At 31.5% G+C, this 14,164-nt stretch overlaps 1 protein-coding gene across 1 annotated transcript in view; it reads left to right on the top strand.

Annotated features, from left to right (window-relative positions):
* Positions 1 to 14,164, top strand: part of LOC111689327 (serine-rich adhesin for platelets-like) — a 44,556-nt gene that overhangs the window by 9,509 nt on the left and 20,883 nt on the right. The gene's annotated exons all lie outside the window — the stretch shown is intronic.

The raw sequence follows: 14,164 nt of genomic DNA on the forward strand, positions 1-14,164 counted from the left end.
TTTAGAGTTTAAAATACATATAATAAACAGTGTTGCCAACTTAGTGCTTTTAGCACTATTTGCGGTGCTTTTTGGTGTGCCAGACGCGGAAAATTTTGCTCATGGTGCCTTTCTTCAAAAAGGCACTAAAGTGGTGCTTTCTAATTTTATGACAGTGCATTTAGTGCTTTTTATACCCAACATATACCCAAGATGAGTGGGGTATATTGATTTTGTCACTCCGTTTGTAACACATTGGTCGTATATATTTTGGGTCCTTATTAAATTCTAAGGCGATCTAACCATGTCCATCCGTCTGTTCATCTGTCCGTCCGTCTGTCTGTTGAAAGCACGATAGGGTTAGAACGTAAAGAGCAAACGAGTTAAATTTTTCCACAAATTTTTATATGCATAAAAATTTCTCTACCAAATGACATTAATATTCATTACCGACTTAAAAATATTCGACATAAATATGTTTTATATAAGCCAAAATCTCTAGCAAATTTTACGGCAATCGGTCCATAATTGACCATACCCCCACATATGGTCACCTTCAAAAATTGATTTTAACGCTCATTACTGACTAAAAAATACGTGTTTAGCGGAGAAATTCGAAATAAACTACTTTTATACAAATGTAATCTTCCTACCGAATTTAATTCGGATTTATCGGTAACGTACCCTACCCCCTATTAAGGTCCCCTTAAAAATATGAGTACAGCGATGAAAATTGACAAAAAATAAGTTTTATATAATTTTTTTACACCTACCGAATTTAATTCGGATTTATCGGTAACGTACCCTACCCCCTATTAAGGTCCCCTTAAAAATATGAGTACAGCGATGAAAATTGACAAAAAATAAGTTTTATATAATTTTTTTACACAATTGAATCTATCCCTCATATATAAAGCCTCCATGATTACTTCATCGTTGTACTCGCAATAAAAAGATTTTTATTATAATTCTTTATGCCGAATTTTATGACGATTGGTCTATAACTGACCAACAAAACAAAATCTATGTACAAAATGTACAAAAGCAAATATTCTTCAAAAACAAAAAAACAAAAAATTCAAAATACTTTAAAATAAGTTATGTTATTCACTATCAGTGAAATTAACAAATTTTCCAGAACTCAAAAAACTAAAAAATAATATATATAGATTTTGCAAAAAATATATCATTGTTTTGTAAAATTTTACAATTTGAGTGTGGGTACATCGGTTGACCAGTTGGTAGTGTGCCTGTCAGTTTGAATGTTTAATGAAATTTTACTATTTTTAAAATTCTCATCTTATTTATCTAATATTCGTCAAACATTAGTTTTAGTTCTTACGTTACTAAAAATCTAACTCACACCGGTGAAAGACTTTCGTATGACGCATGTTTTGTTTTGCAGCCCAATGTTCTAAAAAACGAATTTTGGAGTCTTGTAGGAAATGAGCGAAATAATGTGCAATTTTTATTAAAATAAACAATATTTGACTGAAAAAACGTTAGTGCTTTTTTACCCATTTTCAGTTAGAAAATTACGCGCGCGTTTTGCTTGACCAATGTTGGCAACACTGCTTAAAATATCTCACAAAAGTATTCGAATTTTTTCTGTATTTTACATTTCATCATATTATACGAAACACAAATTTAAGAATCGAATGGTTTTTATGCTTAAAATTGTTTTAAGTGTTTACTATAAACCGAAAGGATATATGTTTGGCCCATTTGGTCCAAAATTTTGGTGGGATAGTACCATCTTTTTATGTAATATTATTAAAATGACGATTTTTGACAATATTTGTAATTTTTTCTCCTTTTTTCCAGAGATAAAACCAAAATTCGATATTAGGACTTAATAGACCCCTTGGCGTATCTAAAAAAATATTTGTTGTTACAAGAATCTGTATTTAAAAGTTCCAAGATATATTTATGAGATCATTCTTCTGTAGCTAATTCGACTTATTAGAACTTAAGTCCGTTTTTATAATACTAAGGTAAAACATTTTCGGGGAAAATTGTCTGGTATGTATTCTTTTAGATATTAGCTTTTATACATTTTAAGTTTCAGTATATAGAATATTGTAGAAGTATATAACTCCAAAACATGCCTCGAAGAAACGCCATTCAATGTAGTAGAATCATTCTTTTTATAACCAATGGATTACAGGCTGAATGTTTCCATATCATTATGGTCTAACTCCAAAATATTGATATTTGGTTAAATATTATTCACGATGATAAAAATAAACCCAAAATCTTTGACTTACAGTATTATTGTAATGGGCAACATATGCGTGAAACTTATAAGTAGTAAAAACTTAAATATACTGTGGAGGATGACGTTTTGTTAAGGCATGTTTTGGAGTTGTATTCCGCTACAATGTCGAGGAAATTGAAAAGATATATGTGCTAATATCTACATACATATATACTAGCCAACTTTGCCGGAAAATATCGATCCTAGTGGAACGAAAAGGGGCTTAAATCCAGATAATTCAATTAGAAACAACTAAACAATTTTAAGCAAAAAAACTTTTGATTCTAATTTTATGTTTCGTATAATATGATGAAATGTAAATACTTTTGTGAGGTAATTTTATGGACTTTGTTTAAAAAAGCTAATTTAATTTCAGTAAATTGTCTAGATAATATCACAAATGTATTTATTTATTTTGCACGCAAAAAAAATTATTAAATTTGGTTTCTTCAAATAGAATACCTAAATTAGAATACTTATGAGAGACACTGTATGTGCAGAAAAGCATTTATCTATATATTTATTAATTTAAGAGTTTGCAAAAAATTCTACGTGTTTCAGATTATATTGATTTAAATCATAATTACACCATAATATTATTTTATTTGATACTTATATGAAAAAACAAAGTAGGCTATATTTACAATTCCGATTTTTATGAAATTTGGTGAGAGTACATTAAGTCTACAAAATTAAACTTCAAATTGAAAGTGAAATTTCAACTTCTCGACCAATTTAAAATTTTGAATAAACAAATGCCGTTATAATACGTCGGAATTCTGAGATAAACCAAAATATATTTATTAGAATAAATCTAACTGATATTCTTAAGTAACATAGCTAAGGAAAATGAAAAAATAACATAAAATCAAATGATGACTCGCAAAAATAATGATTACCAAAATATTGGAAATTGTAAAAATTTAATTTAAAATCGTACGACGAACAATAATCACAAAACATCAAAAGATTTGATACTCATAACCTTTCACTTTCACTGTATCATTTGGACCGCGTCTTTTAGTTCTTTATTTAGATTTTATGGATAAAGCTGAAAACGAGGTTTTATTTTATCTTGTTAAAATCATAATTTTAGCCAGTTTTTCTGCAAATATAAATGATTGCTTTTACACATGTAAATAGCCCGAAGTTAAGGATGCAATGCTTACATTCGCTATACGGTATTATAATTGGTCAAATATACCCCATAAAGTCTTTTTACTCATATTTTAAAAGAAATCTTCAAATCTGTGCATAAAATGGGAAAATTTTTTCAAAAACTGTTTTATGTCGAGTTTTTTTTTTTTTGAATTGCGCTAAAGTGCGTAAAATATTGTGTAATTTTTTAAATAAATATATTAGTAAACGAATCCACGGAGGCATATCGCCATATGTCAAAATAACATCTAAATTAAAGTGTTTTCTGTTATTCTGGAAACTTTGTTAAAATCAACATAGTACTAATATTCAAAACAGTGACGATATGTATATTAGGGATATAACTATTGACATCTGTTGCATATATACAATTTGGCATAGCATAGTCGAATAGACCATTAAAAAATGTGAGAAACTACGTCATTATTTTTTCGAGGTTGTTAAAAAGGTTACGCACCGAATGTCTATCCGACTGATTATACCCTACACCACTTTAGTGTGGAGGGTATATTGGGTTTGTGCTAATGTTTGTAACATACAAAAATATTCGTCCTATACCCACCTTAAATTATACCAATTGGCTTAGAATCATTTTCTGAGTCGATTAAGCTATGTCTGTCCGTCCGGCTGTCCATGTAAACCTTGTGCGCAAGGTACAGGCCGCAATTTTCAAGATAATTGGATGAAATTTGGCACACACGCTTGCAAAAACAGATTTTTTTTTTTACAAGAGGGTTCAAAGGGGAGTAGGGCAAAATATGGCCCTATTCTTAAAAATGTTGGTAGGGGGAGTTAAGTCTTCTTCAATAATATTTATGTAGAATTTAAAAGTGTTAATAGTGTTTGTAAGTGAATTTTGACCTTTAAGTCATTTTCTGAAGGGGAGTTTGTATGGGGGATAGGATCAAATGAAGCCCGATCATTACAAAAATCGGTAGTGTCATTTAAAGTTCTATAAAACTAAGTTTTGTCGACTTTTGTTAAAATAATAGATCATTTAAATTAATTATAAGCCAAAAGGCCCTATTTGGGGGGTACGGTTGTATGGGGGCTAATCGAAATAATGGACCGATTTTAACAATTTTCAATAGGCTTCGTCCTTGGGAAGCGTGTGTGCCAAATTTCATCTAACTATCTTCAAAAATGCGGCCTGTACCTTGCGCACAAGGTTTACATGGACAGCCGGCCAGACGGACGGACATAGCTTAATCGACTCAGAAAATGATTCTAAACCGATTGGTATACTTTAAGGTGGGTATTGGACGAATATTTTTCTATGTTACAAACATCAGCACAAACCCAATATACCCTCGCCACTAAAGTGATGTAGGGTATAAATATTCCGAAATAAAGTTAAAAAACAAACCAAATGCTTTATTTTTTTAAATAATCCCCATTTTTAACATACATACTAACTGGTGTAGGGTATAATATGGTCGGCTACGGCCGACTATACATTCATACTTGTTTTAAAATTAGTTTTTTGAAGGCTCCATAAATCCCGGGAATCCAAATCTTTACTAACTGAATTAGATATGCCTTTAAGAATTTAGCTGTTTAAAACAAAAAAAGATATGGGCAAAACAAATATTTTCAACAAATTATATTTTATAAAATTTTTGATTAAGGGATATCAAATAGTATATTTGCAAAAAAATTAAAAAGTCCAGAGATATAGACAAAGAAGAGTCGGGATATGACAAAAGTATATGAGAAACCCTGCATTTTTTGGTGTATCACTATGAAATTATTTAACATTTTCTCAGTATTTATTATGTCCAGCTTTTTATGGTTTGTCCAGCTTTTTAAAACCCAATGTCCAGCTTTTTGCAAATCGGAATCTGGCACCCTAATTGTAAGTTTATGTTTTATCTTTATTCGTATATATTGTTATACTTTCTTAGCGATTAAAACATGGGGGTATATTAATTTTGTCATTCCGTTTGTAACACATCGAAATATTGGTCATAGACCCATAAACATATATATATTCTGGGTCCACATTGAATTCTTATACGATCTAGCCATGTCCGTCCGTCCGTTGAAATCACGTCACGTTGACCACACGGGAAAAGCTAGACAGTTGAAATTTTGCATAAATATTCTCCATTGATAAGGTTTGTTTTTATGAGGAGCGGTCTAAACTTGACCCTAATATAAGGTTTCTTACATCTCGAAACCTATATACCAATTTTTCTTAGGACCGTAAATGATTCCACCCATATAAGGAGCCGGCCTATCTGAAAATTACTACAACGCTCATTACTGGCTTAAAATATAAATATAATGATGAAATTCGACACGCGTATTTTTTATGAGAGTCAAAATCTATCTACCAAATTTAGTTAGAATCGGTCCATAACTAACCATACCGCCCATACAAGGCCTACTTCAAAAATTTACTTTAACACTTATTACTGGCCAAAATATACGAACATATCAATACAATTTGACACAATTAAGTACCATGCTAGACTAAATTAGTGTTTAGACTTTTGAAGAAACCGGTTTGTCGGTTAACCGAAAATTGGCTATTCCTAGAAAACATGTTTGTAGGTTAACCGACAACAAAAAATCCGGTTAAACCGGTTAACTGAAATGTACGGAAATCTAATAAATATACTTATATTAAGTTGGATGAATAATTTTGCGAAATATTATGAATTGCTGAATAAGATATTTGCAGTTTTTAGTTTAGCTATGTACAGTAATATATTATAACAAAGCAATCTTTTACAGTTCTGAAGATGCAATTGATTAGTTAGGTACATGAAAGTAGTCATAGAAGGGATAAATTAACCTTGCAATACATATATGATATTATTTATGTATGTAACAAATATGAGAAAAATAACAATATTTGTAAAAGATATTTTCTGCAATCTTTTTTGAAATTGGTCTTAACACTTGAGTTTTTGAGAGCTTAACGCGGAAAAAAATAAAATTTTTGTTACAATATTTCTGGTCCGTAAAACGACTGAGTGTATTATAACGGGCATATTAACTCCAAAATAATTTAAAAATTTCTGAAATGGACCAAACTATTTTTCTGTATAACATAAACTACTTAAGTTATGTGTAATTCTGTATAAATTAAAAATTAGGAAAGTTAGTTTTTCTTTATATAGAAAATTTAAAACAAATTATTTTTTAATATTAACATAATTTTTCTTTTAATAGTAAGTGTTAATAATAACTTTAATACATTTTTATACCTTACACCACTAAGCTATGTCCGTCCGTCCATCTGGCTGGCTGTCCATGAAAACCTTGTGCGCAAGGTACAGGCCGCAATTTTCAAGATAATGATGAAATTTGGCACACACGCTTCTTTTGGCCCAATGACGAAGCCTATTGAAAATGGTTAAAATTGGTCTATTATTTCGACTAGCCCCCATACAACCGTACCACCCAAATAGGGCCTTTGGCTTATAATTAATTTAAATGATATATTACGTTAACAAAAGTCGAAAAAACTTAGTTTTAAAGAGCTTTAAATGACACTACCGATTTTTGTAATGATCGGGCTTCATTTGATCCTATCCCCCATACAAACTCCCCTTCAGAAAATGACTTAAAGGTCAAAATTCACTTACAAACACTAATAACACTTTTAGATTCTACATAAATATTATTGAAGAAGACTTAACTCCCCCTACCAACATTTTTAAGGATAGGACCATAATTTGCCCTACTCCCCTTTGAGCCCTCTTGTAAAAAATTCTTTTTTTGCCAAAATAAAAATCCCCATTTTTAACATACATGCTGACAGGTGTAGGGTATCATATGGTCGGCTACGCCCGACTATACATTCATACTTGTTTATACATGAAAAAAGTTTTTTGACCTTTACAAGTTGAGTGTTGATATGAAAATTAAAATATAAAAACTTATTAATGTTAATGCCCAAGTATTTTACAACATCCTTATTTTTAATATTTCTATTGTTATTAGCCTTTATACTAAAAGATTTCCAGTTTTTTTATGTTCTGACTGCATTTCCCTACAGGAGGATGAAAAATTGATTTCAATATTAATATTAAAATTATTTTGTAGGTTCTCATTAATTTTTGCAATATTATTATCAGAATGATAAACAATAATATAATCGGCAAACCCGATAATATTATAGATCTTATATAATAGATCAAATATGAATAAATTAAAAGGAACTGGGGAGTTTACAGTCCCTTGCTGTAAACCATTAACTATAGTAAATTTTTTGTGCTAACTTTATTCTTATCACAGACTAAAAATGATTTGTTATTTAACATATTATGTAAAAGGACGACAAAGTGGAAAGGAAATTGATATTTTATCAATTTAAAAATTAGACCAAGGATCCATATATGTACTATCAAACGCCTTTTCAAAGTCTATTAGACAAGCACCTTTGCACTGGGATTTGTTTAAATTCCAATAAGTATTTAAACTAGCAAATGTATCGTGAATGTTTGGTTGAATGTTTATCCTTGAAGCCGAATTGCCTATCATTGATTAAGTTGTTTTTTTTACAAAACAAAACTAAATTGTTGTTGATGCAAGTTTCAAACCAGTAAATTTTTGAGGTCACTGGTGTTCTTATCCTTTTTAGGTAATATTAACACTTGAGCTGTTTTCAAGCAACTGGGAAATATGCGTTATTAAGCATGTTGTTAAAAAGTGTGGAATATTCAGAAATTATTTCATCTGGGATATTTCTCAAAATAATAAAATCCATACCTGATGATAATTTTTTACTTAAATGTCTGAATGTGTAATTAATTTTACATAAAAATGAATGAAAAGTTCTTTACCTGTTACTTTTTGTATTATATTTGTCGTTCATAATTTGTTGCTATTTCTTAATAATTTGATTTTTTGTAAAAAACGACCGTAATAAATTTCAAATTCTTAGAATTTAAAGTGAAAGTACACAACACGCGTTGTACCAGGCAGCGCGTTGTAGGCTTCTGTCAAAAAACGTTTATATATTGTATTTTCATTTTACAAGTTACACACTATAGTTTTTAACGTGTCTGCCGCGAAAAGTTCAGCAACTTTCAACTTTTGACGCGTCGGCAGTTGATCAGGGTTATATTTTGTTTTGTGTAGAATAAGAATAAACTAAAATAAATTAAATTTTATCAATAATGACAGAAAAAATTTAAAAAATAACAATTTTTCGCACAGCAATACTTAAAGTAAATAGAGTAAATCATAATATCCTCAATACTTGTTTTTTTTTTTTTTTGTTTGGGTATTTTGTTGAAATGTTTGAATAAAAGAAATTCCCAAAATACTCTTTGTTTTTATTCATTTGAGATCACATATACCAGCTAGCTATGCTTTTGAATAGTGAATAAGTCCATACATGTTTGGTACGCGTATTGAATACGTACATGAAGATACTCAAAATGAAACTTGTGTGGACGTACATTGTATTCAACAAGTAGGAAAGTATAGTCGGGCATGGCCGACCATATAATACCCTACACCATGAGTATATTTTTAAAATTTTTTACTTTTTATAAAATTTTTATTTTTTATAAAGAAAGTTTTATGTTGAATATTACCAATAATTCCAAAATATTTAAGCAATTTATTGATAAAAAACTAAAATTTCTTAATGAGGCTTTATATAGGTCAAATATGGACCGATCCTCGGTTAATTTGGGAAAAGGATATATTTCTAAATAACAGTTAGTTTTGTTGAGTTTCATTGCGATACAAATGGTTACAAGTCAATTTTAGACGTTTAAGTCATTTTTTGATGGGGGGTTTGTATGGGGGCTAGAGTCAAATATAGGCCGATCCTTACGAAAATCTGCAGTGTCATTTATACTTATATAAAACTTATTTGTGCCAATTTTTAGAGAGATAGCAGAATATTTGCCGTAATTATGGCATAAAAAGTTCAAATCGGGAGGTACGGTTGTATGGGGGCTAGGTGAAATAATGGACCGATTTCAACCATTTTCAATAGGCTTCGTCCTTGTGCCAAAAAACATGCTTAGTCCAAATTTCATCAAATTATCTTGAAAATTGCGGCATGTACCTTGCGCACAAGGTTTACATGGACAGCCAGCCAGCCGGACAGACGGACGGATGGACGGACATGTCTTAATCGACTCAAAAAATGATTCTGAATCGATCGGTATAATTTAAGGTGGGTATTGGACCAATATTTTTGTATATTACAAACATCAGCACAAACTTATAATACCCTCCCCACTATAGTGGTGTAGGGTATAATGATCCATTATGTTAACAAAAGTCGACAAAACTTAGTTTTATAGAACTTTAAATGACACTACCGATTTTTGTAATGATCGGGCTTCATTTGACCCTATCCCCATACAAACTCCCCTTCAGAAAATGACTTAAAGGTCAAAATTCACCTACAAACACTAATAACACTTTTAAATTCTACATAAATAATATTGAAGAAGACTTAACTCCCCCTACCAACATTTTTTAAGGATAGGGCCATATTTTGCCCTACTTCCCTTTGAGCCCTCTTAAAAAATCTATTTTTTTCAAAAAAAGGAAAAATATTCCGAAATAATGTTAAGAAAACAAACCAAATGCTTTATTTTTTTAAATAATCCCCATTTTTAACATACATACATACATACATACATACATACATACATACATACATACAACATGCATACATACATGCATACATACATACTGACTGGTGTAGGGTATCATATGGTCGGCTACGCCCGACTATATATTCATACTTGTTTTGCAATAAAATTTTAATACAAATCGAATACCGTTTTTAGATTCGGGTAAATTTTTGATTAAAATAATGGATTTTCGAAACTTCTAATAATCCATTCGGACATTTTTAATAAAGATATTTTAAATATCATTAAAAATACATTTATTTAGCAAAAGTATATAATTTTAAAATTGTACATCATACGTTGATATTGAACGTTGTTTATCTCTGAATTAGCAGATTTCCATGTACCAAAGATAGAAACAAGCGACGAATGTGTTTTTAATAAATGTGAGTACGTTGTTGTTAATTTAGAAACGACCGAAAAAATTTGTGCATAAAAAATACCTACACAGCCGAATGTTGTTTCGTGTGTTTAACCAAGAAATATTCAATTTAAAAAGCAAAAAAGTTATGAGTAAATAATTCGGATTTTTTCGTAATTCTTCAGAGAAAAAGGAAAAGATTTCTTACTTTTGTAAAATTGTAGAGTTTTTTTCAATTTCATAGTTTATAGCAAATAAATCCATTTTTTCGGATTATTTCGAATTATTGGACAAATACAAATCCAATTTCAATTTAGATGATAAACATAATGACCTAAACTAGCTGAATCTACATTTTAAATGTATTTAAATGTTATTAAAATGACATTTCTTTCGAAACAACTTTTTTCGATTATACTAGAATTTTATAGCGATATATTATATATGACTCTTTATAGATACCGAAGTCACAGTTGATCCTGCTATTTAGACGGCATTAAGTCTACTGGTTTAAAATTATAACTATTGTCAGTAAATATGAATATAATAATTCATTATTCAAGTGATTCATAAAAACCCTCTTTTATTATATACTAATAGTAAGACTGTGGACTTTAAAAGTGCATAATTTGTTTACAAGATATTTTCGTTTAAAGTTGACAAAATGTAATTCCTTATTTAAGTGATTCGCAGTGTACTTAAATTATAAATTTATCGGAATAAAGTTCGACTTGAATATGTTTTGTTTTCGTGTGTTTGTAACTTACTCCCAAATCATTTGGCGCAATGCAATGAAACCAATCCAGAGAAACAAGCCGAGACAAAATTTTCGGCGGCGGCTTATGGGCAATTTTGAGTCGGCGGCTCATTCGAAAAAAATTCGACGGCGGCTGAATTTCGGCTTGGTAAATATTAAATTTTTTAATCAAAATAAGGTAATTTGTTACCCAAATTTACTGTCTTTAGTGACTAATAATTGTTTCGGCGGCTGATTTTGTGTGATAGTCTTGTTTCTCTGAACCAACCTACATCCAAATATGTATACGAAGCGTTACCGTTGGAAAATTTTGGAAAGTCGCACAAAAAGGGGATTTTTGATAAAAAAGTAGCACAAAAAGGATATTTTGGCATTAAAAAGGGGCAATATTTTTAAAAGGATAGAAAATAAACAAAAGAGATAAAAAACCCAAATTTTCTATTGAATTTTGTAATATATATAAATTACATTTCATATGAACAAATTATTTTTTTATATTTTTTAAATTAATTTTCCAAATTTGTATAAAACAAAGTTTTATCAAAAAACTAATAACAAACTCCTGAAAAAAATTAAATTTTGTTACAAATAATTTATTGTTTTTTATTACAAGCTTTCAAATGTAATCTGATACAAATTTCAAATTCATAAACATTAGAACTCGTAAAATTTTAAAATATAAAAAATTTAATCATGAACACATAAGTATTTGGTAAAAAAAGAAAAAAATATTTATAAAAGTGCCTAAAATTAAATAGAATTGAAAATCTTTTGCTGAAAGATGCAAAATTAGGTATCTTTGTTTTTTGCTAATTATGAATATTAATGCTCCATATAATAATAGCAACAAAGCAGAACTATTATTAAAACTAAAAAACTGTCAATTAAAAATAAATAAAAAATTAGACAAAATGACTTTTGTTGCGTCGAAAGGTTTTTCGTTTGTCGGGTAACTGCCCTTTCGTTATCGACTACTCCCGAGTGGGCTGGTACCCATATGATGTGAATCACACCTCTGGGAGAGTATTCAGTTAATGCTTTCATACAATCCAATACGGTCTTAGATTTAGTTCTATCACCTGATATCGCTCTATTGCCTTCTGGCTGTCGGTAAATATATTAAGCGTTGTGGGCGTCATATTTATTCTAATCTAATTTACGCATTCCGTTATTGCACGTACTTCTGCCTGGAAGCTTGTGTTATGATTTGATAAACGGTGGTATATTTCTGCTTCGGCATCTTCTATATAGAACCCTAGCCCCACTTTATACAAAAGATTTCGACTGGTATTTGCTCTAATGTTCCGCTGTTTTGTACCAAGACATTCTATCTGGGATCAGCGTTTCATAGGTTCCTACATATTCTATGTCTGTCAGGCACTTGCGATGATTATGTATAACCTTCTAATGGCCAGTTCACCTAAAGTAAAGAGCCGTTCGGCTGTAAGCGCCGCCTCATATCCTTAATATGTTTCAATGGGTGGAGAGTATAGATGTGCACGTAATCCTATGTGTCCACTCAGAATACGTACCATCATACTAACCTCAGACTTGCTCATTTTGAGGAGATTTCTCGTCTTGCTCTCATCAGGGTCACCCCATAGAATCTTCGTGGTTCTACCCACTGTTTCATTATTCCAAGAGGCCTTATGGGTTTCTCTCACCCATACTTTTAGATCAGTTTTTGTTGCGTCGAATGGTTTTGCGTTTGTCAGGTTAACTGCCTCGAGCTCCCTTCCTTTTAAAGCTACTACATTCGCCCTTTCGTTACCGACTACTCCCGAGTGGGCTGGTACCCATATAATGTGAACCTTACCTCTGGAAGAGTATTCAGTTAAAGTTTTCTTACAATCCATTACTGTCTTAGATTTGGTTCTATCACCTGATATCGCCCTAATTGCCTTCTGGCTGTCGGTAAATATATTAAGCGCTGTGGGCGCCATGTTTATTCTAATCCAATTTACGCATTCCGTTATTGCTCGTACTTCTGCCTGGAAGCTTGTGTTATGATTTGGTAAGCGGTGGTATATTTCCGTTTCTGGGTCTTCAATATAGAACCCCAGCCCCACTTTGTCCTCCAATTTAGAGCCATCCGTGTAACAACGGACTCCTACTGGTACTTGCTCCAATGTTCCGCTTGACCAAGACATTCTATCTGGGATCAGCGTTTCAAAGTTTCCGACATATTCTGTGTCTGGTATACGATCTGGCATGTCCGATGATTGTGTATAACCTTCCAATGTGTCCAGTATACATTGATGACGTGTCCTATAACCGCTTTTGGCCAGTTCGCCTAAAGTATAGAGCCGTTCGGCTGTAAGCGCCGCCTCATATCTTAAATATGTTTCAATGGGTGGAATATCTAGCAACGTTTCCAGAGCCTTGGTTGAAGTAGTACACATGGCACCACTTATACCCAAGCAGCATGTACGCTGAACTCCCTGTAGAAGTTTGATATTGCACTTTTTGCCTAAAGCAGTCCACCAGATTATTGAAGCATAAGCTAGAATTGGTCTAATTACACTTTTATAAAGCCAGTTTATCATAGTAGGACTAAGACCCCATTTCATGCCTATAGCTTTCCTACATATCGCCCAGCCGATGTGCCTTGTTGATTCTATCCTCTATGTGGTATTTCCATTTTAATTTCCTGTCGAGGATTACACCTAAGTACTTAACTTTATCTGTCACCGGTATCTTCTTATCCAGGAAGCAAGGTTCAGTATATGTAGAAATTTTTGTCTTTCTTGTGAAAAGACAGATTTCCGTTTTTGCCGGGTTAACATTGAGGCCTCTCGGTTGAGCCCAGCCCAAGGCCGTATTCAGAGCCTCCTCAGCTCTTCTACACAAGTAATTTGGATCCTTTCCCTTTAAAAGTATTACGACATCGTCTGCATAGCAGACGGGTCTAAGTCCTTTCTCAGTTAGGGTCCTTAGAAGGCTATTAATCGTGGTAACCCAGAGTAAAGGTGATAAAATGCCACCCTGTGGTATACCGCGAAATACCTTTTCCTGATAGTTATATCGTACATCTC

Source organism: Lucilia cuprina, chromosome X (genome assembly GCF_022045245.1).
Source record: "Lucilia cuprina isolate Lc7/37 chromosome X, ASM2204524v1, whole genome shotgun sequence".
Taxonomy (NCBI): domain Eukaryota; kingdom Metazoa; phylum Arthropoda; class Insecta; order Diptera; family Calliphoridae; genus Lucilia; species Lucilia cuprina.